Raw genomic sequence first — 22,637 nt, 5'->3', positions numbered from 1 at the left:
CAGACAGAGAGACAGAGACAGAGATGATACAGCAAATGTGGCAAGAGGCCAGCAACTTGTGTGTCTGGAGGAAGGGTATAAAAGCTTTTGTTGTACTATTCTGTCCACTTTTCTAGGGGGCTGAAATTTTCCAAAACTGAAAGTTGGGGGGGGGGGTGGAAACATGAATGAGTCAGACTTCCTGTCACTGCAGGTGCCCTGGAGAAAGAGAAGAACCAAGGAAAGAGGAGCCCGGGGCTGAGGAAAAGTAGGGTTTTCTTTGTTGGACGTTGAGGACTTGGACGTATATAAACCACATAAAGGGGAAAATGAGATACTGGAGGCCGGGCTAGACAGATAAGAAAGTCAGACAAAGATGCTCCTAGGTCCCACTATTCTTAGAGAAGGGACTAGAAAGAGGGCTCCCTCTTAACAGTAGAAGACAAGTCACATTTCCAGAGCTGACCAGAACAATTACCCACGGGGCAAATGACTTGTCCCAAACGTATAGAGAAAATCTGGACAAATCTGATCAGGAAAGCCCAGAAGGGTCATTGTGGCACATTTGATGCACCATTAGATTTGTCTTGAGATGACCGAGTTACTGAGAGAAGGGATTTCGGGGAACACAGGTGGGCAGGATGCTGAGAGAAAACAAAAGGACAGGATAGAAATAAGTAGAGTCCAGGCCTGCTTAATTGGTAGCCCAATGGGGATCCCAACCAGATGGCATTTCCAGCTCAGGCCAGTGAGACAGGATTGAGTGGAGCAATGGATGCTTCCAGCAGACACAATGGGCCTTGGTTTTATGTCTGTCACCATCAGAGCTTCCCAAGATGAACCACAGAGGAGTATGTTAGATGCAAAGTCTGAATGTAAAAACATGGGAGCCGTGATTCTCACCTGTTAGTGAACTTCGGGATCACCAGAAGGGCTTGTTCAAACCCGGATGGCAGTGTCCCACCCAAGAGATTCTGATTCACTAGGTGGGGGGGGGGGGGGGGGGGGGGATTTGCATACTCACCAAATGCCCAAATGATGCTGACGCATCTGGTCCTGGGCCCACACTGTGAGAACTACTGACATAGCAGAAAGGAAACGAAAGAAAAGTCTTATCCAGGAAGCTGTGGAGCCCTGAACAACACGGTGAAAGGACAAAGTTAGCAGCCTTTTCTTAAGCTGCCTTAAAAACAGATTAAAATATTAAAAGCTTGGCTGAGTCTCCAAAAAAGTCACAGGGAAACAATGGAGGATATTGCCTTGCTGTAGAAGGAGAAAGAACCATGACTGGAGGGGTGGAACTGAAGAGTCAGGAGGGTGGGGAGGGGAGCAGCCAGCTGACGTGCTCCTTCCTTCTCAGCAAGCCCCTAGAGCCACAGGCTCCGGTTCAGGAATCTGCTGAGGGCAGCTCTCCAACACAAACCAGCAGGGAAAGAGGATTCATGGCCTGAGCTATGCTTGCCTCCCTCGGCCAATGAGGCCAACCCCCTGAGGCCACACGGCCTGTTTCCTAAGGCCTTTCCTGACTCCTGTGCCAGGTAAAAACCAGCTCAGCGGCAGGTAAGTAAACTCAAACCTCCCTGGCTTCTCACTCCATTTTTATTATAATAAGAACAAGCATTTATTACATGTTTGCTAAGTGCAGAACCCTCATCATGGCCCCATGAGCTACGTGATTACACGTCTATTACAGATGAGATATCTGACCCTTGGACAGGTTGACCATCTTGCCCAAGGTCCCACAGCAAGTAAGAATTGAGATAATCGTGCTTCCTTGCTTCTCCTCCTGGGGAGAGGAAGTTCCACCGAAGAGACAGAAGGTGTGGGGGCATGAGCCAGAAGAAAGGAGAAGAAATGAGAAATGGGGGAAAAAAAACAACAGATGCCCACTGCAAAAGGAAAGCTTCGACATTCATGAACACCTAGCTGCTCCTTCTGGAATCATTGTGTGAGAAAATCTTACATCCATGAACTGACCTATTTTCATCTTGGTCTTCTGTGTTAGAAATCCCTCACAATGTAAAGCAAATAATGCAGAATGCCAGAATCTCATACTCTTAAACCAGCGAGAGTGTGTCTTCAGTTCAGGCCTGTTTTCTGTACTCAGTGCCGACAGCTGGACTGTCACCAGCTGGTGACACCATGAAGGGAAGACCAGGGAGCATCTGGAAGTTACTGAGGGGCTGAGAGGTGTGGCTTAGTTGGGGAGGGAGGCAGGCATCACAAACATGAAAACAAGCCTCCAGCACTGACTTAGAGAGCTTTGATCTGTTTGTGAAGCTGGTAAAAACGGCTCCACAGGAACCAAAGCCAAATCCAATATTGTAAAGAGACATTTACTGGAGAGCAACTTCCCTCCTAGTTACATATTTGCATGTGGTGTAAAACTGCTAAACATCTGAAGAAGGGAAACGCTGGGAATCTTACGACTTAACTAGAAGCCACACTAATGCCTTCAGCCAAGATGAAGACAGAAACAATGCCTGCAGCCTCTACACCGTCACCCAGGGTTGCCATGGGGAGAACTTGCTTATTTTTTCTTCTCTAGACCCTTGATCATCATGAGCAAAACCAGAAACATATGTCTACGGCAATTCTGGAAGGAAAATTCACTTCTCTCGTGCTGTTTCTGATAATAAAAAAATCAAGCAGAAATGAATTCCAGCTTTTTTACAATTCAATGATAACACTTAATCTTGAATTCTTATCTTCTAAATTATTGGTTGCATCTCAGGGTGCTTAGTTTTTGGGCAAATAATGGCAAAGGGGTGAATGACTGAAAAGAGCTAAGTATCGATTGAGCTAACAAACTACTAAGGGCTTATAAGCATTTAGGAGGGGATCTTTTAATTCTCATGGTACTTGTCAAAAAATAAATAAATAGCATGAAAAGACGTTTCATCTGTCATGCTGAGTTTCAGGGATATCATGTGATCTCAAGAGAACCAGGAAGAAACTCCTGGCCGCTAGAGTTCAATGAAAAGCGATAGGTAATCAGATCCAAATGGGGAAACGGAAATTTGATATTTTCTGTTCTATTTCAGTACCGTCTGCTATATTTAGTTTCATGGTTGGAATCCATGTGATGAATCTATATAGTTTTGTTCTCAGTAATTTCTCTTTAGTCTATCAGTGGATCACATGCCATGACAGTTGGAAGCAAGTGGTAAGCTCCAAATTGCTGCAGAAATGGCATCCAGCCTACGAGGGAAGCAGGCAGAAGGAGAGGGTCATACAGAGGAGGGCCTAGGCACGCCTGGGTGGCTCAGCTGGCTAAACACCCTACTCTTGATTTCCACTCAGGTCATGATCTCACGGTTCATGAGTTCCAGCCCCACATTAGGCTCTGCACGGTCAGCACAGAGCCTGCTTGGGATTCTCTCTCTCTCCCTCTCTCTCTGCCCCTCCCCCTCTTGTGCTCACTCTTTCTCCCAAAGTGAGTAAATAAACATTTAAAAAGAAAGCAGAGGACCTGAAATCATATTAAGAAGGAGCACAATCCATTAGAGACTGGTGCTTTTTTAAAATACTCTGTTTAATGTTGCAGGACAAAGGCAGGCAGACTGAGCTGCACATGGTTCTTTTTGGTGTTGTTGTTTTCAACATTTATTTATTTTTGAGAGACTAAGCTTGAGCGGGGAAGAGGCAGAGAGAGAGAGGGAGACACAGAATCCCGAGCAGACTCCAAGTTCTGAGCCATCAGCACAGAATCCGATGCGGGGCTCACACTCACAAACCGTGAGATCACGACCTGAGCCGAAGTCTACACTCAACCGCCTGAGTCATCCAGGTGCCCCCAGCCGCCTATGGTTCTTAAAGCCATTAGTTAACTCACCACGTTCAAACCTTCTCATTCAGTGAGATATGTAATTTAGAGATCGCTGCTGGAATTCGCATAGGAATTCCAGAGGGGAGGGAACTCCTATTCCCCAGGAAAGCCAGGCCCCATGGCTCCCAAGAAGCGGCAGATATGGTGCAGGATGCATGAGCTGGGGAGGAGGAAATGAGCACTCCAGCACGGCGTTGCAGGCTTTCGTGAGGAGCCCGTCCTCTAATGTCTACGTGGCCATGTGAGCCGGCGGCCTGTCAGTGAGAAGGGAGTATAACTTAAGTGAGGTGATATTAGGAAGCCTATTGGACAGCAGATTCACACTTGTTTACTGGTCAGCATTATGGGTAAAAAAGGCAGATAGTTTTCATCACAGTCTCCCTCCTGAATTAAACAAGGTTGTCCTCTACCCCAGCATCTAGGCAATGCAAACACATCCTTTTCCTTTATAGGCAAAATGATGCAATTTGATGTCACTACTCTCGCTCCGGATGGGCGAGGAGGTGAACCTCTCTTTACAGAGAAAGGACATCCCAGTGCTGAAGGCCACCCTTGAGTTCAGAGCCTCTATCTGGGGTCATGTCTCACGAGGTCAACTTAAAACACGGCTTCTGCCCGGGCTCCTTGCTGCCACGTCTTTTTCGTTTGTTATTCAGCCCCGAGGTGGATATCATGTGTTCTGCTTTTCAGGCCCACTTAGACCTGTGCTGAGCAGCCCTTCACACACGGGAGGGTTCATTGTGTATCAAGAACACAGCACTGGTGAACCTGTTGGTTCAAGCCCAACTTGCAAAGCTCCTCAAGAGACTAGAGCTGACATCGTCGACAGGTCTGAGTCTTGTATTTGTCTACTTCACGGGATGCTTTAGTCTCTATTAACTCTCCCTTTGGTCTTTATGCCACATTACCTTTGGGGGTTTCAAAGTACTGGCATAATTAATATTCAGTACCTGAGAAACTAATGTGTGTTTAATCATGTTTATGGAGCATCTATAATGTACCAGGTAGAAACATGGACCTTACATACAAGGAATCCATAGCAGGGAAATCATGACAAAAAATGCCATAGCGTTTAAGTGTCATAGTAGAGAACAGGAGACATGGACTGTGTGGCATTGTTCCAGGTCTTTGTGATAAGGTGGATATAAGAATACCTCATCTCTTAGGTTTATTGAGAGCATAAACGCAGGTTGCATATGTAGAACCTGGCATCGAAGTAGCATGTGTTTAATAGGATATTGTGTTTATCTCATTACTTCCACCACCTCTCCCACCCCCATCCCCCTGGAAGAATTATGAGTGCTTGTCGCACACCCAGATGGGATTAAATCCTCCAGGTCCCTGAAAGAATTGTCTGGTCTTCCCACCCTGGGTGCCAGAATGGGTAGTACCATTGTCAACAGGAGTCCACTTGGATGTAAGCATTTGATTCGAGGAGGTACCATGAAATACAAATTATTGAACCCACAGCATGTTCAGATAGCTAATGTACAACCAAATGCACCTATTACAAACAGCACAGCATAGAGTACTATTATTGCATCCAATTTCATTTTCCTTTCACCAAAAATAGCATGACTAAGGAAACTGTCCCTACTCTGATCTGGCCCAGGCTTCCTTGTTCTTTCATCACCAGGGTCCACAGATCCTCTTCTGTGTACCTGCCTCTGCTGCTTTAAACCCTGGCCAGAGGGCCCTGCCTTGGAGTTGGCAGTTGAGAAAAGCCCACCTTGCCTTCCCCATGGGACACATCTGGAGCCCAGGCCCCCTTCTAGGTCACTCTGTGAGTACCCAGCTCCCTGGAATTCTCTGTTCAGTTAGCCCTGAGCCCACTCCAAGATGCACGTACGTCTTCCCTGGGCTGTCCTCTCAAAGGTGGGAAATTGCTCATGGTATGTGCAGCCCTAATGCCAGCGGGGTGGTCAAGGTCAAGGGGTGACTATCGGCAGGAGGTCTGGCTGCAGCTTAGATGCACAGGCCGGCCGTGTGTGTACAGGAGGGCCCTTGCCGTGTGAGATAGAGCCTGGCCGATCAGAAAAGAGGGTAGGTGATAGGCCTGAAGAACGTGAAGAGTCTAGATTTGCTCCTGACCTTCCAAGTCTTTAGGAAATTGCATTTGTCAAGGTAGGGAGAAGTAGAGAGCTACAACATATTTTCCTTATGAATTCATAAACCTGATTAATAACTTTTAAATATGCAGACATATAGCGTATGGGTCTCTTGTACTCTTGCCCTGGACCTACAAATGTTAAGAGCAAGTCTGCTGTTCGGGCCCCTTACCAGTGTGTACCTCGTGATCCTTTCCTTATCTCAGAACTCTCTTTACTAACTGCAGACTATTCTCTGTGTCTGCAGCTGCTCACAGTTCAGAGTTTATATATAGTCTTTACCAACTGCTTTCGCTTTCCTCTAATAAACATCTGCTGTTATCACTTAGTATGGCTTTTTATATCTTCAGGGGTGTAGAGCTTAGATTCTAGTCTCTTTCTCGGTCCTTCTCATTTCCTACTCAGTCTTTTTAGTGGGAAATGCAGCTTCCAAATTGAGTCTGAGTCTCCAGAGTCATGGAAGCATGTTCTGGGTATGACTATCAAATGTCCCTGTTGGCTGAGACAGGCTGGGCTTTAAAGTTAAATCGCTTCCCATCTATCTCAGGCCTTCAACACCTCCCCCCCCCACCCCACACACACACAGTGCTGTGAGATGGCAGAGGGGGCCCTGTCCACCTGTGCTTAGGGTGGAGAATATAAGCTGAGAATTACAGGAATTTCTGTCTACGGTAGGGAATGTTAAGATTATACCCCAAATTTATGACGTACTATGTAAATTACCGGCACAAAAGCAAAACAAAAGTCCGGGCACGTATTTGCAGTAGGGAACCCCCTCCTCTAGCCAGAGATTGCAATCCATGGTACAGAGTTGAAAGCCCTGAGTGCTGATTCCTACACAGCAGACAGAGTGGGGGTACACTAATCAATAAAGCACTGAAAAATGAGAGAAGATTTGGTCCTGGAAGCATTCCTAGGCCTATGCCATACTTGCGGTGATAAAAATGATTCGCTAAGTGATGAAGTTAGAAGACAATTGCGGAGCGAGGGCTATTGTGGCATTCGCAAGTGCTGCAGCCCCCAGTTCCTGCATAACCCAGAAAGATGATAGTGGTTTCCAAATTTGTATGCAAATTTTTTCTTCTGTGCAAGTGTCTAAAAGCAAAATTGGTCCATTGAGTTAATCACTAACCAGGGCACTTCAGTGTGCTCTAGTTCTGACATCTAATCAGCAACACAGCTGCATTTAAATACTGAAGACTTAAAGGATTTTGGTTTCTGAAGCAAGGGATTTTCTAGATAATTTTGCCTATAAGGTCCTTGACTTGTGCAGTCAAATGCTGCCGACTGTGATCTGCAGGAAGTATATCTGTTTGTCTCCTGTGTATATGGTTGGGAATCTTTCATTGTAATTAGCATTTGCTACTGAAAAGCTCGTTTCTCAATTTTGCTGTGCACTTGGTAGAAACCAATTCTGCAAGGACTCATGCACGCAGTACCCGCCCCCTCCCCCCCCCCCCGGGGCAGCTGACCCCGGCACTAAGCAAAGCACTGTGTGGCACGAGGCATGGTGGCCCCCAAACCAAGTCAGGAGGTTCTGCTCGAGCACTCCCAAGGCTAGAGCTCAGACCAAGATTTTGCTTTTTCTGTGATCTCTCTCTTCTCTGAATAGCAAGAATCTAACAGAGCAGAAACCAAAACTTAAAATGATGCTAAAATAAAAATGCTTCTAGGCTACTGCAGTGGAGATTATGCAAAAAAAAAAATCATTAGGATATGCCATCAGCTTCCATTAAATAAGCCTAAAATAAAGAGCCGGGAGATAAAAAATTAAAAAACCATTTTTTAAAAGAAGGGGGAAAAAAAGGAAATGGTACACTGAGACCTTGCTTTAGGTGCCCCCTGCCAAAGCACTGGTAATTATGCTTGTTGGAATATTTAGCATAATTAGTCTTCAGCTGCCCATTTCAGTTTTGCTCAAGATATAAATGTCAAGTCAAAGCTATTAAAAACCACGTTCTTGAGAAACATAGTCAGAAGGAGAATTGCCCAGGTAGCAAACGCACTGCCGGAAATCACAAATGTCACTGAGTATTTGCATTGTTCTGCTGGCTAGATGCACTAATTACTATAATTCTTTTATAGCATATAAACTCTGAACTGCCTGATAGCCACATAAAATTAATTTTTATGTTAATTAGCCTCTCGTTCAAGTGAAAGCTAACCAAAGCCACACACTCTGCCCTGCCGGTCCGCTGTATGCGTTCTCCTCTCTCAGAAAATTGGCCTGTGTGCCTTCGGTCAGTGTTTCCTATTAAGTGGCGGGGCTCCTCTTGGCCCCGAGCTACCGTAAACCAGGCATATGATTTACTGTCCATCATCTCAGACAAAAATAGATCTTTTTTTCCACAGGCAGCATAGTATCACTGGCTAGAGTCAACAGAAAACACAGTCTGGTGTCACCAGCTGAGCAGAAGGCCCTCGTGCTGTTTTGCATTTATCACGGGCACTTCCTTCAGGGAAGATGAGACATTCCCACGGGTGACAGAGAAGCGCATTTCTGCCCCTTCGGAGAGGAGGCTGTGGTCGCCTCAGCAGCTTCCCGAGGGACTTGTATCTGAGCCCGGAGCTGGGGATGGAGACCAGAGCTCCATGAAGCGAGCAGCCTGGGGAAAGGACCCCCAGCCCAGGCAGTGACAGGAAGACGCTCTCCAGGAGCAGGATGTGCACCAGGGGCAGAGCCCTGGAATTTATAGACTCACCGAGACTTGAAGGACCTTTCCCCTCCTTGTTTTACAGGTGAGGAAAGGAGATAAAGGAGGGCATGAGACTTCCAAGATCACCCACTGAGCTGATGGCAAAGTTGATGTGCTGCAAGGCATAGGACTTTTTTTTTTTTTTTAATCACATCCCAGTGCACCAAAGAAGAGGGGATAAATTCTGCTCTGGCCAGGCTGACAATCAAGTAAACATGCCTATTGTTTTTTGTTCTTTTTTTTTACGAGTAATGTTTTGAGGGGCCCCTGGGTGGTTCAGTCAGTTAAGCATCTGACTTTGGCTCAGGTCATGATCTCCAGGTTCGTGAGTTTGAGCCCCACATCAGGTGAGCCCTGCTTCTCTCTCTCTCAAAAAAAAATGAGTAATATTTTAAAAAATATTTGGGGAATAAGGTGCAAATGTGAGCATGAAGACACATGGCTCTGTAAGTGGGGGAGAGGACATGAGGCTAGGCAGGCCAGATGAGAAATCTGGCGCATTTTTCAAACAGCGCTCAACTCTTTGGTTGTCTAATAATTTCTCCCAGTTCTTTGCAAGATTAAGTTCTACAAGCCTTGCTTAACACGCAGAAATCTGCCCATCTTCAGGCTCAGAACATAGAAGACATGTGTTTTCTAGAATTGCCAAGGCGCGCTGCCCAAGCTCTGTAAGTGGGGCCCAGGGTCCTTGTCTGGTCACAAACCAATTAAGTTAAGTGCTACTGAAATTGCTTTTTATCATGTAGATAAGAAGCAGTTCACACGTGAGATGCAAGCCTTGACACATAAAAGCTTATTCATAAGCCTGGGCCTAGTGACTTAATAGTCACGCTAAGACCCATATAACATATTTGTGAGATGGAAATGAGCTGTCAAAGAACGAGAGGGCTCTGGGGATCACAGATATTAGAAGTGTGTAACAGCTCCTCTGTCTCCGTAAAATTGCTAACAATCACCAGTGGCAGCTCTCTGATAATTCCGCTGACGGCCATGTCTGCTGACATCAGAGGAACTGAGGCCAGTCTGAATGGCTGGGCTGGTGGAAGAGTGCTGGGTGGCATCCCATGGCGAGGTCCAGCCTTACCAGATTGCCTCCAGGCAGGAGCGCCCAGCTGACCGTTGCTTATTTCCATCTAAAAATCTCCTTTTCCTTTGAGGAACCACTCTCCACAACCTGCGCCCACGTAGGGAACAATTCTGGTGGGTTTCTTCCGTGTAGCAGGGGACCATGGTTCCCCTGGCCATACAGATGGGTCATCATTCCTTCCTCCAACAAGTATGCACTGAATGCATCATCTTGGCACTGGGGCTTCTGCGGTGAGCGAGGCACCAAGCTCTCTGCCTACGTGGAGCTCATACTCTGCTGGAACGGGCAGGCACTGAGCCCCCAGACCAACGAGTAAACCATATCATTTCTCTTTTTAAAAATAACGTTCATTTATTTTTGAGCAAGAGAGAGCGGGTGGGGCAGAGAGAGAGAGGGCAGAGGGTCTGAAGCAGGCTCTGCGCTGACCGCACAGAGCCCGACGAGGGGCTCGAACTCAGAACCGTGAGATCGTGACCTGAGCCGAAGTCGGAGGCTTAAACGACCGAGTCACCCAGGCGCCCCGTAAATAATATCATTTCTACAGTGAGGAGTGTCAGGAAGAATATAAAGCAGGGTGGCAAATGGAGACTGCCTAGCGGACTCAAAAGAAGTGTCAATGGAGCAGAGACCTGAATCGTGTGAAAGAACCAGGTGTGGGACTACCTGGGAGAGAACACGTGACCTGTGACGAGCCCCAGCCAAACATTTCCCCAGTCACGGCGACTGGTCCAGAATGGGCTATGTGATGCACCTCAGGCCAATCAGTAATGTTTTCTGTGAGGCCAAAGAGAGGCTCTTTGCCTTTTGAGTTTCAGAGCGGCTGCCAAAACTCCCCTTCTCTGTACGATGGGAAAAGGTCATCCACGGTCAGAGAGAATGAAGCCAAGAAAGGCGAGTCCCGGCTGCCGTCACCCCTGAAGCCAGACCCACCCTGTACCCCTCAGGTCGTGCTTCCATTAAGGACTTTCTTTTCCATCTGTGAGAAATGTGCGTAGCTGTGGCTACTGTGTACAGGCTCCAGCCACCAGCTCTCCTAGGGGCCACCCAGCCTTCAGACTGAGGCCACACTTTTCTCCGATGGCCCTAGTCAATGACGGAATAAGGCGGTGATAGCCACGGTCACATTCTCCCTGAGCGTCCCAAGGCATAAGGACCTAGCCCAGAAGTCCCCAAGCTTTCTCACTTCGTGGCAACCTTAATGTCTCAGTAATTTTTTGATGGCCTTCTGTAAGCCAAAAGAGATTACCTTCCAGTTCCTTTTATTAAACAGTTAGGTCCAAACAAGGTGACAGACGTAGTTTGTGGAATGTCTGCCAAATGTGTCACCGTGTTTCCCAGGAAATTTTAAGATACCCTGCCGTGCAGTGGAGAATCTGAGTGCGCAGTTCAGAGCTGCAGGTGTAACTACTGCTATCCAATGCAGGGCTTGTCCAAGGCAGTCGGTGCTCCAGAACTCCTGGAGGGGCCGGCAGATACTTTGTCAGAACCACTCTGGGGACCGCACGCTTCCCCGGTGTCCAAGCTGTCTTCCTCCCTTTTCCTTTCACAGACGTTACTACCCAGTAAAATCTTTGCATCTCTAACTCCATCCCCGCATCTCTTTCTGGGAGAGACCAACCTGCAACATATCTCTTGACTACCTGGGACCATGTAAGGGAACCTCATGAAATCTATCCCTGAGGTCACATTTAATGAGCATATTCCAAAAACGTAGAACTGATAAACTTACCAGATCAGATCCCCTTTCAGTGTCAACCCATTATGGCTGTCTTACTCATCTTTGCGTTAGCAGCCCCCAGCATGCTATTGGTCACAGAGAAAGTATTCAATAATTGTTGATCGTATATTTGATGAATGAATAAATCATGTATAAAAATATACACAACATATGTCAGCATTTTAATCAAAGTCTTGAATAAAAGACAGCCACAATGCGTTCCACGGTTTTCTTCTCCTGGAATTCACTTGAATCTTCAAAAAGTTCTACCTATCACTTACATATTCCTCTCCCAAACTATATTATAAATTAGTGGCGAGATTTCTGGCAGAAAATAAGTATTTGGGGAGAAGCTATTTCCCTACCAGGTGAATGCATCATTGACACTGAATGCAGTTGATTTCATCTGTAAGATTAATAAGTAGATTGGATTTTCTTAATGTGTGAGAAACCCAAGTGAATTTCAAAACCCGATCATTAGTGAACGAAACCAAGCTTGAAAACACAACTAGACAAGAAGTTATGTCTTTGCTCTGTAGTATCTGTCCCTAGGCATTTTATTGCCATATTTAATACACATTACAATAAGGACTTAAAAAGTCTAAGACAAAGAACACCTAATGAAGGCAAGCCCAACTCAGAACAGGGTTTCCAAAGAGAGAGGTGTTTAATTCTGTTTACTGGAGACCTAAATCTACAATAAAGCTCTTGAAACATTTCCCCAAATGTGCTGCATCGTATAAACTTGGATTTCTCTCAACCAGATGAGAAATGAGGAGGCGAACCGTTTGATGTGGGTTTCCATACCTACCTTCCTGGCACTCCCCTTTATCATCTAGAAGCACCATGCATCCTCTAATGGAGAGAGTCCTTGTCATAAGTCAGCCCAGACTGCACTTCCATTAGTGCTAAATGCTCTTTTAAAGTGAAAAGAAATACAGGAGACTCAGCCCTATATTTCCCCTCTCTGCAGAGCCTTCCCGGAAGGCAGCAGGGGGGAGCTACCCGGACCATCATGGCCTTATTTACCGCTTCAGTCATTTTTCACACTCTTCCAGAAGCAACTCTGCTTTCCAGCTCAGGTGTATCAGCAGATGCCCTGGGATTTCGCACCTGCTGTGACGGAAGACACAAGCACAAGTTAATTAAGTCTATTGTTCAAACAATTTGTTTCTCACTGAGGTTAGCTCACTTGCAACTACTTCAGCCCAATTTTATTTCCAGAGGCAGACTGCCACCTTCACTCTGGTGTGAGGACCGCCTTCTTTAGAAATTCATTTTATTTCAGAGACTTCCAGGTCACTGGCGGAGTAACGCTTGAAAAAAAAAAAATCTATTGCTAATGGATGACAAGCTGTTAAAAAAAAAAAAAAAAAAAAGGATGTGGTACTGGTATTTTTTTTTCAACGCCGTAAAATTTTTCAGAGTAACATCACGAAGGGGAAACTGGAATAAGTCGAACGTTGAAGATTTAGTACTGTGCAGCACTCTTACTCAAAGTCAAGACTGAAAACTGCTTTTGAAAGGCTTTCATAGTCTCCCTGGCAGAATGAAGCATGGAAAATGAATGGAAGGTTTAGTCCAAGGAGAAGAATGTAGGCAAGAGACATGGGGGCCAGGGCGGGGGGGGGGGTGTTAAAGCATGTTGCTTCGTTTTTATACAACAGGATCAAAGGACATCACCCACATTAATTGCTTCTATTTTTACTTTGTATCCTTATTGTGCTTCCATTCATCCTCTCTACCTGATGTTCTGGATACTCTTTTTGTCCTCATTCCTCTCTTGTCACATGCTGAATCATTTCTGCCCGGGATCACCTGTCCCCACCCCCTCTCTCTCTCATTAGATCCTGTGTGCAGTGCAGCCGACACGGCTGGCCGCCACCCATTGTCTTCTGAAGGGTAGAGATGTTCCTGGGAAGGAGCTACCTGGCCAGAGACTACAATTCCCAGCCTCCCTTGCAGCAAGTTGAAGCCAAGTGGCTGAGTTCTTCCCAATGGGCCATGAGAAGAGGGGTGCACTCTACTTCCAGATGTGGTGCATTACACCTTCTGCATTCTCACCTTCCGCCTCAGTTGGCTGGGTGTTGATGCCCTGGGCCCCTCAATGACTCCTCCCTTTATCCTCCTTTCTCCCACCATTGGCCTCTCTGTAAGCAAGAAATAAAAGTATTTTGTGTGGTGCCATTGTGAACGTGGGGATTAGTAGTCTTAACTAATGCATGAGAACGATCAAAATAACCAAAGCCTTGGGGCGCCTGGGTGGCTCAGTCGGTTAAGCGGCTGACTTCGGCTCAGGTCATGATCTCACGGTCCGTGAGTTCGAGCCCCGCGTCGGGCTCTGTGCTGACAGCTCAGAGCCCAGAGCCTGCTTCGGATTCTGTGTCTCCCTCTCTCTCTGACCCTCCCCCGTTCATGCTCTGTCTCTCTCTGTCTCCAAAATAAATAAACGTTAAAAAATTTTTTTTCAAAATAACCAAAGCCTAGTACTATAATTATTCCAGCCACAAATATTTATTGAGCCATTGCTACATACCAAGCTCTGCACTAAATCTGGGGGCTAGAAGATAAAGAACACAGATATAATCCAATCCTCACAGAGCTTACATGGAAGCCCCTTAATTTTCAAATCATCTTGTCTTCCTAATAGCATTTGTGCCATTGAACTTGACCTGAAAACTCTGAATCAGGAGAGCCATTTATCCTTGTTGTACACATACAGAAACTACAACCCAGACCGGACATAGCATGAATAAGACAAATCCAGATCTCCCTAATACAGCATCCTGTACAACATGGCCTGTGGAGTCACCAAGCAAAATAGAACTGGCTTCTCCATGAGTCCTACCAAGTCAAGAACAGAACGAATGTTCCCAGCCACTATCACACCTCAGCTGCTCGTTCAGTGCCTACACCGTGGGTCCGAAGCAAAAAAATCAGTGGATGAATGGAGATCGTTTTTTTAAGACACAAGACTCCAGGGTTTCCTCCTTTGCCATCTCTTTATAAAACTTGAAAAAAAATGCATTTTAGGAATCATCTGTATTTAGTCATTTGTTTTTGCAATTTAAAAAAATGGCCTCTAAAAAGAAAGGAAGCATAACTAACTCAGACAAGGGTGAATTCAGATTTGTGACACTTGAAACTTAACTATTTTGGAGACTCTTTTTAAGGAAAAGAACTGTGGTGCCTAGATAGCTTAGTCGGTTAAGTGTCAGACTTTGGCTCAGGTCATGTTCTCACGGTTTATGAGTTCGAGCCCCACACTGACAGCACAGAGCCTGCTTGGGATTCTCTCTCTCTGCCCTGCTCCCCCACTTGCTCTTTTCCTCAAAATAAATAAGCTTTTGTTAAAAATAAGGAAAAGATCATAAAATTACAAAGCAAACTTGGCAAAGGGCTTCAGTAGGGTTCTGGCAAATGAAAGACTGTCAAACTTTAGCTTCATTGGTTTTATGGCAAATCCACACATAAGCCAATGTTGCTGGGTTTTTTAAATCAGGTGAATAATTGAAAGGAGGATTGAGAGTTTTCTAGATATAATTCCACTTTGATACCTAGTTCAGTTAATTATTAATTGGTTGTCTATAACCAGATTGAGCAACAATCCATCAAAACTGTATTTTTGAGTTCCTATTTTCTGAACCATGTATCATGTTGCTTCTGTTTTGAATATCTATTTGTACCTACTTATGTAAGAGAGGACAACTTGATTTTTTAAGCGAGACCAGAAATATGGATACTGGAACACAAAGTAATAATGGTGGGAGTCTTGTCACACACTTAGGAAACTTATTTTAGTCCTAGTTAAAAAAAAAAAGTGATATTCCTCTCACTGATGCTGAGACCTATGGAAAAACTACCCATCCCACTGTGTATGTAAATCAGTCAAGCCCAGTAATTAGAAAATATGCTAATTTGGTCCCTGATGTTTACCCCGCCCCCCCCCACACCAAAGATCTTATTTTTAAAATGTCCCTTTTCCCATCTTCTGAGAATTAATGACCTTATGCTTTGTTGACTTGGGAAAACTCAGTTGCCAAATGAAAATTGTCCACAGTGAAATGTCAGCTTCTAGCTCTTTACATCCTAACCCAGGGAGCAATTAACAGGAACACATGGCTCATCTTCACCACCAGGGGGCTTAGGAAGCCCAGACCTGCAAGCCTTTGCCAGCTAATTATATGGCCGCGAGTTATCCTCTGGAGTAAATTTGTAACCCAGTTAGAAAGCAGGCACATTCCCATAAGTGCCAGTGTAAATGTTGTCCTGTTAAACCCCTAACAGCCACAAACTTGAGTTGACAGTAACAAAAATTTTCCTTCTAAGATCCTAAAAAGTAAAGGGCTACTAAGATATTTATTTTCTAGGTCATGACTTTCCATTTAATTCAGGCAAAGCTATATATTTCACTAAATTACATATTCTTCCCATGACCAAAAGTTCAAAACAATACGTTCTATATGATCAACGTGTAGGTAACCGTTGTTATCCCCCCCACCCCAAATAGTCTGGCAGCACATTTTCTCTCAAACAGTCAACACTTGGTGAACATGATTATCAATTGACAGAAGTCACCTTAAAAGCCAGGCTACCTCCCTGGTCCATGTGCCAGAAAAACAAGTCCCAGAAACTGAATAATTTGGGCTTGGTGTAAAAAAATATTTGCAGCCTACTCAATACCTGAAGAAACATCATGTAAACTGAAAAGAACGGTCCTCTTAAAGGTTCAAAAAGAAAGTTCCATTAGTGAAACCACATTTTTTTTTTCACACCATGTACAAAAGTTCACTTAAAATGTAAAAAGTCACCTGCATGTATGAGATAAAACTATAAAATTCTTTGAAGAAAACATAAGCATAAAGCGTCATGACCTTGGGTTAGGCAGTGATTTCTTAGATATGACACCAAAAGCACAAGCAACAGAAGAAAAACTTGATAAGCTGACCATCATCAAAATTTTGAACTTTTACGTTTCAAAGGATACCACCAAGAAAGTGAAAAGACAATGCACAAAATGAGAAAAAATATTTGTAAATCATATATCTGATAAGGAACTTGTATTCAGAATACGTTACAAACTCTTACAACTCGACATTAAAAAACCAATAGACACAGGGGGCGCCTGGGAGGCTCAGTCAGTTACGCATTTGACTCTTGATTTCAGCTCAGGTCATGAGCTCACGGTAGGAAGATAGAGCCCCGCACACCAGATTCCAGGTTGAGCATGGAGCCTGCTTGAGATTCTCTCTCCTTCTCCCTCTGCCTCTCCCCTGCTCGTTCTCCCTCTCTCAAAATATATAAACATTAAAAAAAAAAAGATTGACCTTACTGAAAAATGGATAAAGAATTTAAAAGATATTTCTCCAAAGAAAATCTACCAATGTCCAATAAGCCCACGAAAAGATGCTTAACATCATTAATCATTAGGGAAATGTAGATTATAGCCACTCTGGGATAGTACTACTTCCCACCCACCAGGATGGCTAAAATTAAAAAGAAAATAGCAAGTGTTGAAGGGTAGATGGAGAAATTGGGACCCTCATACTTTGCTGATGAGATGGTCGAAAGGTGCAGTCATTTTGGAAAACTGGTAGTTCCTCAAAAAGTAATTATCCAGCAATTCCACTCCTAGGTATATACTCCAGAGAAATGAAAACACATGTCCACACCAAAACTCTTACATAAAATATTCAAAGCAGCACTGTTCATAATAGTTGAAAAAGTGGAAACAATGAAAATGTCTGTCAACTGAAGAATATATAAACAAAATGCAGTAGAGTAGATCCTTCAATGGAATATTATACAGCAATAAGAAGGAAGGAAGGACTAATTTATGCTTCAAGATGGATAAACTTTGAACACATTATGCTAAGTGAAAGAAGCCAGACAAATAAAGTAAAATAAAATAAAATAAAATAAAATAAAATAAAATAAAGTAAAATCTCGGGGCACCTGGGTGGCTCAGTCAGTGAAGCATCCGGCTTCTTGGTTTCGGCACTCTCTCTCTCTCAAAATAAATAAATAAACTTAAAAAAATTTTTTTTAAACAAAAAAAATAAAGCCTCACATATTGTATTATTCCATTTATACGAAACGTCCCAAGTAAGCACAGCCCTAGCAACAGAAAGTAGATAAATACTTGCCAGAAGCTGAGTGAGAGGGGGATAAAAAGGGAATGCCAATGGATCCAGGGTTTCTCCTAGTGATGGCTGCACAGCCTTGTGAGTATCCTAAAAACTGCTGAATTTTATACTTTAAAAAGGTGAATTCTATGGTATGTTAATTATATGTCAATAAAACTTTTATTTAAAAAAAAAAACAACAAGAACAAAAACTCACTTCTGTTCAGGGAAGAGGGTGTTCCAGTCATAAGTCCTCTTGGTTAAGGTGACGGATGCCATCTTAGTGTGGCGCCACCAGCCAATGATACCTTCCAAAATGTTCTCTTTGCTCTGATTCTGAATATAACTTGACGGCCCATTTAGGGCTTTCTAACAGAAAATAAACTTGTTATCAGTGGAAGTGAGCATTTTACTCCCCTTTCATTCACACATTTGACAACTACTTTGAGCCTCCTTCGTGCCATGCACTGAAATACACGCATGGCCCAGACCAGTGAACAAGACAGAAGTGGCCTCTCCCCTCTGGCTCTCAAAGTCTGGGGGGGTGAGGGGTGCAGGGAGGCTAAAATAAAGGAGAAACCAAATAAATAAACGGTATTCTGCTTCATTGTTTATTGTCTCACAACTCTCTCCCTCACCAAACTCCTGCCCTGACCTCACAGAACAATTCTCATATCTTTATATCCCACTGTAATTATCTAATATATAGTATTAATATATATCTGATATATACTATATATATATATCTGATATAGTATATATCAGATATATATTCTATATCTATACTATATATAGTATATATACTATATACTATACTATATACTATATACTACATATATAGTATATACTATATACTACACACTATACTATACTATATACTATATACTATATACTATACTATATAGTATGTACTATATACTATATATATATATATATAGTATATACTATATACTATATAGTATAGTATATATACTATATCAGATATATATATCTGATTATCTAATTATCTAATTATCTAATCTAATTATCTAATCTAATTATCTAATTATCTAATATATAGTATTAGTATATATCTGATATAGTATATATAAGATATATATTCTATATCTATACTATATATAGTATAAATACTATATATATATGCATATATATACAGTATCTATACCATATCCGATATATAGTATATATCAGATATATATTCATATATATATATTCATATATATATTCCATTAAGATAGTACTTACAAGCGCTTAGACTGTGCCAGGCACATAATAAGTGCTAAGTCATTGTTATTACTATTATTATTACCATTATGATTTCCTCCTGAAGAAATGTTTGTGTTAAGGGTGGTGTTCCCAACGAGTATGATTTTAAGCCTTGGTATGCTTGGTTTCCCCGAAGGGAGTGAAGTCTCCTGTTGTCTGTCATCACTGAAAGTGAAGGTGTCTGTCAGGACACCGGCTATGGTTAAGGGAGGAGTTGGGGTGGTGCAAAGGAGATCCTCACTTTCTCCCCTGACCTAATTCTTCCAGGCCCGGATTTCAAGGGCTTTAAATGGTCTTTTCCCAGTCTAGTTGATCTGCACCCTTAGGGGGACTTCTAAAGATACTGAACCCAACTCTGGGGAGTTCCTAATGCATATTCCTGGGGTAGCGTGCCTAGAGTACTCCTGCGTGGTAGGGGACAAAGAGAGCATAACAAAGGCAGGCCCAGATATAGCCATTCCCCATTCTTCCTGGGGACTCCAAGCTGAGGCTGGCACACAGTATCTGCCAGGCTGCATTATCAGAATCGTGTTATTCTCCACAGTGTTGCCAGAGGACAGACACTGCCCCCTTCTGCTTAGGAAGAAGGGCTGTGAAGTCGTACCCATGGCAGAGAAGCAGCCAGGGACTACCTAGTAGAGGAGGAAAATCTAGGCCCTGGCCGGCCTTCCCCATCCCAGACAGAGACGGCAGGCCTGTCATGGGGCCCAGGGGAAGGGGAAGGAGTTGTTGGGCCGGGGCTTTACGTTCACACAGTAGACAACAGGTCTGTAGTTAAACTGAAGCACTGTCAAGACTGAGTATTTAAGTCACAGTTTTTGTAATTCTGACTTGGCGTTTAGTTTTCTCCTAACATGCCAGGAACATTTTTAATGGCATTATTGTAATGTCGAAGCTTTATTCTCTTTTCTTAGAAAATTATTATTCTTGTTTTTATTTTGGCATGGCTGTGTGACTTAGAGCAATTACTTAGCCACTCTGAACTTCAGTTTCTTCCTCTATAAAAATGGGACTGATAGTATTGACCTCAGGAAGTTGTTACAAGGCTTAAATGAGGCACTTAAGACATTGAACCTGGCATGTGATTAGGCCTCTAATAAACGTTAGACAGTACCAGTGGTGGTGGTGGTAATTTTTGAGCTAGTAGTAACATCAGTGATTGAGCCACATTTTCCATATTCTGAATCTGTCAAGATGGTGTCCAGATCCAGAACCATAGCGACCTCACCATGCCATGCCAATCAGTTGGCCAGCTTTTTCTTAGACACCTTTGAAGAGTCTCTAGATAAAGACTTCAACGTCTTCTGTATAAAAATGAAGACACTAACATGAGTTGTTCATGAAGAAGATTTCTAAGTAATCACTTTCTAAGCATAAGATATAGGGAGATTAGATATATGATGGAAGATATATGATGGATAGATAGACGATAGTAGGTGATAGATAGCAACGGTAGAGTGTTGAAAATACTTATCACTAAATTTATTTACCATTAAGATATTAATCATTTGGAAGCTTTGGATTTTTATCATGCCAACTTTCACTCATTAATTTCTCCAACAAATACTTACTGAATGCTGATTACATACCAGACATTTTGCTAGATACAACAGGATTCAATAGTGAGCAAAACTAAGCATGCTCCCTGCCCTCATGACCCCTCAGAAATAGAACATCCTGGGTATACCAGCAGGCTTATAACACATCTAAGAAAGTGACCTGTAAGATGCATTTTTTTCCCAACGTATACATCCCTTATGTTCCTTCAAGAAATAGCATCCTATGACTGCTGGTCCTAATTCTCAAGGGTATAAATCCCTCTAAGAGGAAACTTTCCACATTTTGGACATCACCTGGAGGTGGAGTTTTGCTGGGTGTTGTACATCACTGCCCTGCAGTGGGAAATTTATAAAAGGATGTTCAGGGTCTCATTCTTAGTGTCAATAGTCACTTACGAGGTCACCTTCACTCCTGAAGAGGGAATGCTCCCATTAATATGTCTGAGAAGTGTTCTTCCAGCTTCAAAGGAATACATTTACCTCCAAAAACATATCACTCCCCAAAGTAGATTTTCCCTGATGGCATCATGCCAATTATTCAGAATTACTTGCCCTTAGTGAACATAGTATAATAAAATGACAGATTTCCTTAGGTTGACATTTATCATTTTCCATATCCTGGTCATGGACCTCACTGAATTTCCTCAATCAACTCTACCAAACAAGTAGAATTAGATTCATAATGTTTGAAAAGGCATCATGATTACAGTAATCATATAGAAGAAAATGAGGGGAAAAATGGTCAAGAAAAAAAACATAAAAAAATTTTTTTAAATCAATCCCAAATCCAGTTCCCAGCCAATCCAAAAGACAATTAAACAGAAACAAAGAGATAATATTTAAAAAGTTTTAACTCTGATTTCAGTTCAAATCAAGGGAGAGAAGATTGGGAGGGAAAAAAAAGTTCAGTTAAAGCAATTGGAGGATATTTGTTAAGATTACATAATTCCTAAATAAGCACAGGACCTGGCTGAGGGCCTAATTGTGCCTCATGCCTGCACGAAATCACTATTAAATTCTCCTTTGTCAAAACCTCAGGTGAAAACACTAGAGTCTTAAGGAAAAAATCTAGGGGAAATGAAGGAATTATTTAGTACTGAGTGATTTTACTTTAAAAGAAATCTCCAAGTGCACTCTTAAAAAAAATAGTCTATATCCTGCCAACACAAATATGCATTCTATAAGCCATTAGTCTGTGTTATTTGAAAGCACTTAATTTTCATCATGCCATTTGAACTTTTTATCCATTTAGCCACAATCTCAATAAGGCAGATAATTATTAGACCAAACATAAAGATAGATGTACTTCTGCAAGTCAAGAAGCAACGTTTTTTTCCACTGAATAAATATTTTTTTCTTCCAAAATTTTATTTAAATTCCAGTTAACATACAGTGTAATATTAGTTTCAGGTTTAGAATTTAGTGATTCGTCACTTACATGCAACACTCAGTGTTCATCAAAACAAATGCCCCCTTAGTGCCCATCACCCATTTAGCCCCTTCCCCTCCCACCTCCCTCCAGCAACCCTCAGTTTGTTCTCTATAGTTAAGAGTTTGTTTCTTGGTTTGCCTCTCTTTTTTTCCTCCCATGTTCATTTGTTTTGTTTCTTAAATTCCACATATGAGTGAAATCGTATGGTATTTGTCTTTCTCTGATTGACTTATTTCGCTTAGCATTATACTCTCTAGCTCCATCCAGGTCATTGCAAATGGCAAGATTTCATTCTTTATGGCTGAATAATAGTCCTTTGAATATACAGACCCCATCTTCTTTATCCATTCATCAGTCAGTGAACATTTGGGTTCTTTCCATAATTTGGCTATTGTTGATAATGCTGCCATAAACCTCAGGATGCATGTATCCCTTCAAATCAGCATTTTTTTATCCTTTGGGTAAATACCTAGTAGTGTGAATGCTGGATCATAGAGTAGCTCTATTCTTAACTTTTTGAGAGACTCCATACTGTTTTCCAGAGTGGCTGCACCAGTCTGCATTCCCACCAACAGTGTGACAGGGTTCCCCTTTCTCCACATCCTCGCCAACATCTGTTGTTTCCTGAGTTAGCATGGGTTTTCTGTTGTTTCCTAATTACTATGGGTTAGCCATTTTGACTGGTGCAAAGTGAGATCTCATTGCAGTTCCAATATGTATTCCCCTGATGATGAGTGATGTTAAGCATTTTTCATGTGTCTGTTAGCTATCTGTATGTCTTCTTTAGAAAGATGTCTATTCATGTCTTCTGACTATTCTTTAACTGGATTGTTTTTTGG

Source organism: Panthera tigris, chromosome C1, assembly GCF_018350195.1.
Source record: "Panthera tigris isolate Pti1 chromosome C1, P.tigris_Pti1_mat1.1, whole genome shotgun sequence".
NCBI classification, from domain to species: Eukaryota; Metazoa; Chordata; class Mammalia; order Carnivora; family Felidae; genus Panthera; species Panthera tigris.
This window is presented reverse-complemented; position numbering follows the sequence as displayed.